The sequence below is a fragment of the Petaurus breviceps genome, unplaced genomic scaffold, assembly GCF_028583685.1.
Source record: "Petaurus breviceps papuanus isolate PSGF00001 unplaced genomic scaffold, PetGlider_PUasm1.0 90644, whole genome shotgun sequence".
NCBI classification, from domain to species: Eukaryota; Metazoa; Chordata; class Mammalia; order Diprotodontia; family Petauridae; genus Petaurus; species Petaurus breviceps.
Window position 1 is genome coordinate 3,776,691 of NW_027187298.1, and position 6,000 is coordinate 3,782,690.

At 34.5% G+C, this 6,000-nt stretch overlaps 1 long non-coding RNA gene across 5 annotated transcripts in view; it reads right to left on the bottom strand.

The window, feature by feature from the left end:
• LOC138143530 (uncharacterized) overlaps positions 1-5,711 on the bottom strand; it is a 29,985-nt gene extending 24,274 nt beyond the window's left edge. For all 5 annotated transcript variants that reach the window (XR_011163711.1, XR_011163714.1, XR_011163713.1 and 2 more), the window contains exon 1: positions 5,582-5,711. This is a non-coding gene — a long non-coding RNA (uncharacterized lncRNA). The remainder of the gene's footprint in view (positions 1-5,581) is intronic.
• Between the last annotated feature and the right edge of the window lie 289 nt (positions 5,712-6,000).

The following is a 6,000-nucleotide window of genomic DNA, read 5'->3' on the forward strand; positions in this document are numbered from 1 at the left end:
AGTAAATGGTTATTTCAATGCCAACCATTCAAGTTAGTTCACTGAACCTTTATTAAGTGGCTACTATGTATAAGGCCTTGTAAAAATTTCTGGAATTACTAAGATAAAAAAATATTGCCCATGCCCTCAAGGAACTTAGTAAGTATTTAGTAAAAGGATGAAAGGTCTACATATAATCATAATACAAGTTGGAATGTGACACATGTATTAGAAGAGGGCAAACAGGCATGTTAGTGATTGAGGAAGGAGGGGTCATTTCTACATAGGGTGACCAGGTGAAGAGTTCTTGGATGGAAAAAGCACCGGGTCTGGGTTTTGAAGAATGAAACAGATATTAGTAGGTTAAAAATATGCCAAGAGTCCATTTCAGAATGACTAGCTTGGTACTTTGAACAAATAAGGTACAGGAGAAGGAAAGTTGAGATTAGAAAATGGAGAATGTTTCATGAGGGGAATGGTATGAAATAAGCCTGGGAAGGTAGCTTGCAAAAATACTGTGGTGAGATTTGGATGCTATGATAAGGTGTTTAATTTTATTCTATAGGGAAAGGGGGGCCCATGAAGGTCTTTGAGCAGGTTTGTACTAGGTACCATTGGGCATACAATGAAAAGCAGGTTTGGCTACTCCCTTAAAAAACTTAAACCTCATCCTGAGGAAAATAGTCTAGGTTAGCCCATGACATAGGAAACAAAATGACAGATTTAGAGGTAGAAAGGACCTTTGAGGTCATCTTGTTCAATCTTTTCATTTTACAGATGTGGCAACTGAGACCTAGAGGAGCAGGTCATGCAGATTATAAGGAGACAAGCTGTGATTTTACTCTGCCTCCTGATTTAGCATTCCTTCAACTATATCATGTCAGTGTAGAATAAAGATTAATGGACTGGAAGTAAAAAACGAAAGTCTAAGGTATGGATTCTGCTCATCCATTCACTTTTTGTATAACCTTAGAAAAACATTTAACCTTCTGGGCCTCAGTTTTCTCATCTATAAAATGAGACTCTAGTAAATTACCTCTTAAGGCCCTAAAAACCCTTAAATTGACTAAGAATCAACAGAGAAATCTAGATTAAAAAACAACTATAAATAATTGGGTTTCAGATGTATCTAAATTGGTTGGAGTATCAGGGAGATTAGGCGATCAGAGTACAATGAGATTGTAGTTGTTTAGTCATTTGTCAGTTGTATCTGACTATGACCCTATTTGGAATTTTCTTGGCAAAGATACTGGAGTGGTTTGTCATTTCCTTCTCCAGCTCATTTTACAGAAGAAGAGATTGACGCAAACCAGATTAAGTGACTTGTTCAAGGTCACACAAGTGTCAGAGACCAGATTTGAACTCAGAAAGAGAAGTCTTCCTAACTGTAGCATTTTATCCACTATAGCACCTAGTTAGGAAAGATAAATGGAACACAGTGATATATAGATAATAACAAAGGTTTCTTTAGAATGTTTTAGCTATATATGAAGTAGCTGGAAAGAATAATAACAGCTATTATAATTATGACATTATATATATTTTATAATATATGATAATAATAACAATAGCTCATTATATTTAAGGATATTAATGAGCCAGGGGAAGGGTGGTGTAAATAGATCAATATATTGTGCTGATAGAAGGAACCTTAGAAATAATCATATCTAATCTCTTCATTTTATAGATGAGGAAACTAAGGTTTGTAGAATTAAAATTGCCACTATCACAAAGAAAGTTAGTGGCAGAGGTGAACTAAAATATGTGAGAAAGAATATGTGGTAAAAATGATGGAATGTCTTCCTAATGACACATCAACCATGAATCACTGATAAAAATCCTAATTTATAACTTCATCCACTTTGGTGGATAAATTGCTATAGTCTTTTTTTTTTTGTTAGAATTGTAGCTAATTTTTGAATCAATATTTATTAATCATATTGATCTATAATTCTTTTTATTTGCTTAATTGACTATATTTGCCTAGTGAAATATATCTGGTAGAGTGCTTTTCTTAACAGTTTTTGAGAATAATTTATGTAGTATGACCATTCTTTTCTTTTGCTTTTTTTGGAGGGCAATTGGGGTTAAGTGACTTGTCAAGGTCATATAGCTAGTTTTTGTGTTAAGTGCCTGAGGCCGGATTTGAACTCAGGTCCTCCTGACTCCAGGGCCAGTGCTCTATTCACTGTGCCATATAGCCACCCCATGATCATTATTTTCTTAAAGTTTGATAGAATTCCCCTGTAAATCTAGGAGATTCCCATTCCCCATAATTATTTGACATAATTTTAGAAATACCAGCAACAGCAATAAGACAAGAGAAAGACATTGATGGACAAAGACAGGATGAGAGAAGACAAAACTACTTATCTTTGTTTATGACATCATAGTTTAACTTAGAAAATCCCAGGGATTCAGCAAAGAATATAATTGATTCAGTTAATAGTTTTAGTAAAGCTCTGGATGGCAAAACAAGCCCATGAAAATCAATAGCATTTCTTTATAACAGTAACAAAATCCAGGAAATAATAGCAGAAAGGGAAGTCCCATTCAAAATAACTACAAAATGCATAAAGCATTTAGAAATCGAACTGCCAAAGTATATTCAATACATATATAGAAAAACATTACAAAACACTGAACAATATAAAACATTTTATATAGATGGAGAGATAGTGCTCATTCCTGGTATACTAAAATGACAAAAGTGAAACTTCTATCAAAATTAATTTGTTGATGTAATGGTATACATATCAAACTACCAAGGTGATATTTTATACATTTAGACAAAATGATATAAAAATTGAATTAGAGGAATGGAATTCTAGGCCATCAAGAGAAATCATTTTTAAAATTAGAGAAATGAAAGAAGAATAGAACTTCTAGATCTCAAAATTTATGATAAAGCAGTAATTATATAAACAATTTGAGACCAGTTAAAATAAGAAAAAATGGATAAATGGAACAGGTTACATTATTAAATCTGAAAAAAAATTACTTCAATATTCCAATATTTCATAAATCCCCAAGCATGTATCACCTTGGAAAAAAACTCCTTGTTTAACAAGAATTTCTGAAAAACAAAAACTGGAAAGCAGCATGACAGAAAGTAGGTTTAGACCCATATTGTTGTTATTGTTCATTGTACTTGAAGAGGACCAAGATGATATCACAGCATTGGGGCCAATGTCCATTGTGTCTGACTGGCTGAACAGACCAATAAGAGCTTGTAAGCCTCTACCACAGGCCAGGGATCTCTGTCTGGGTTGGAGAGATCTCTAAATCTGTGAATCTCTCATCTCTTTTGAGCCACTGCAATTCTGCTTTGGCCATGAAGCACAGTGTATTCTTTGATGCAAACACACTATTCTGGGTGGTCCTGGGTCAGTGTCTTTCATGTCTCACAACTGATACCAAAGTTCTTCAGAGAAACCTTGAGAACGTCCTTTTATAGCTTCTTCTGATCTCTGTGTGAGTGCTTCCTCGTGTGAGTTTTCTGTACAATAGTCTTTTAGGTAAACGTATGCTTGGCATTCGATCCATGTGGACAGCCCTTCAGAGTTGTGCTCTCTGCAGCAGAGTTTGAATGCTTGGCAGTTCAGCTCAAAAAGGACTTCAGTGTTTGGTACCTTATCTTGCCAAGTGATCCTCAGGATCTTCTTAAGTTAATTCAAATGGGAGTAGTTCAATCTTCTGGCACAGTGCTGGTAGACTGTTTAGGTTTCATAGACTTTAGACCAGGCCTGCACAATCTGTGACCTGCCAAAAGATTTCAGGTGGAAAATATCCCCTATTTTTTTTGTGGGCTACCTGAAATCCTTTGGTGGACCACAGGTTGTGCAGGCCTGCTTTAGACCAACACATTATATCACATACCAAAATGAATTCAACATAGATACATGGCCTGGATATCAAATATAATAGCATAAAATATTGAAAGTGAAACAGAAAATAAAATAAACTTTTTAAATCTGTGGCTAGGCAGAAAATACTTAAAAAAAACCCTAGACACCAGAATTTCAGTGATGTGAGTCCATATAATTCATATTAACCTCAATATCAATACTTGTATGAGATTCAGCAAATAATATTATGTAGACATTCAATAAATCAACAGATGCAAAGTCTGACAAAAAATAATCTCAAACAGAATTCACTTTTAAGGGAAGCATACACCAGAAAAATGACTGTACTGTCATAGCCCAAAATAGAGAAAATTGGAATTGTTCTTTAATCGGATACCATAACATAAAGTACCTAATAATGAGAGTCCCAGATGGAGAATCTCTCCAGTAAGTTCCCATAAATGAAGGTGCCAGTTTTGTCCCAGACGAAGGGTTTTATTATTGTTGATAATATTAATTTATTATTAGTAATATCATCATCATTACACAACCTTCAATGGGGGAAAATCCAGGACCAGATGGACTAACCAGTAAATTCTATCAAATATTATAATAATAATAAATCCAATACTGTAGAAACTATTTGTAAAGAAAAGTTAGGATCCTTTCAAACTCTATGATATGACTATAGTCCTGATACTAAAACCAGGAAGAAGTAAAGAAGAGAAAGAAATTATAGACCTATATCCCCACTTATTCATTGCCATATCAATTAAAGTAAGAAATTAAATTTGATAGAGCTAGAAAAACATTATAACATTTACCTATAGGAGAAAGAAGGTTAAGTATCTCAAAGAAAATAATTTTTAAAGTAGGAAGGAAAAGGGCCTAGAAGTGCTAGATCTTAAATTATGCTACCATGCAATAATCATCAAAACCTGCAAAGATTTTTATGTACTGATGCAGAGCAAAGTGAAAAAAACCAGGAGAATAATTTATACAATAACAACAATGCTGTACCAAAAAAAGTGCAATTTCAATAGACTTAAGAAGTCTGATCAATGCAATGACCAGCTATGTTTCAGGAGAAGTGACAAAAACAAAACAAAACAAAACTTTCCACCCTTGTATTGAGAGAAAGGTGATGTACTTTAAACAACAACAACCTTAGAACTAGAGAACCAATGCAGGAATAATTTTTGTTTAACTATGCATATTTGTTGCATGGGTTTTGCTTGTTTCCCCATCTCCAACTGAGAGGATGGAAAAGAAAAGGAGGGGGGAGTGGTATAAAGTAGTCAAAGGGAAAGAAAATCAGAGGGTCATTGAGGCATTTAAAAAATACACAGAAGAGAATAGGAGAAACAGAAAGAAGAAGGCTAGCTCTAAAAGTTACATACTGAATATATTATATATTTTAAAAGAAAAGCAAACTGTATGTAATAGTGATTCACAGTTTTGTGTGTAATAATTTTTCTGTTCTAATTACATATATCTATGTATATGCATATGTAATAGTAATGCTAATTTTATTTAGGGTTAAGTTCAGTATAAAAAAATAAAGTTAATTAGATTATATGTAGTTCTCTGAACACTGTATAAGCCACTTTTTGTAATGGCCATGGAGGTATTAGATTATTTTTTTTCCTGTTTCCAATGCTAGTTCTGTTTCAAAATGTCTTGGAGAAACACTTAATCAAAGTTGAATTAAGGAAAAGAATAGTTACCTGATATTAAGGGTTAAGAACACTGACCTGCAACATGGAGGAGATTCAAGCCCTGGGACATGAGGGAAATTCTCAGCTAAGAAAGAGGCAGAGGAGACTCCCAGTGGCTCAGGGAGCTTCTGTTTTGCCCTGGGGCAGTAGAAGGAAAACAGCTGAGGACTCCAGAGAGTTTCCGGAGAGTCCAGAAATAATTATAACAGCTGACAATTATAGAGTGATTTCCATAAATTATCTTACTTGAGCTTTATTCATTGTCCCCTTCCAAGGAGGTCCTGAAGGTTTTTTTATGCCCATTGTACAGGAGAAAAAACCTGAGACTCAGGTTACACTAGACACTATGGTGCCGAGGAAAGAATGGGGTCCTAGGATCTGTCTGAATCCTGGCTCTACCACTTATTACTTCTGTGCCGTTGATAAATCACTTAACCTCTGGACCAGAAGCACCT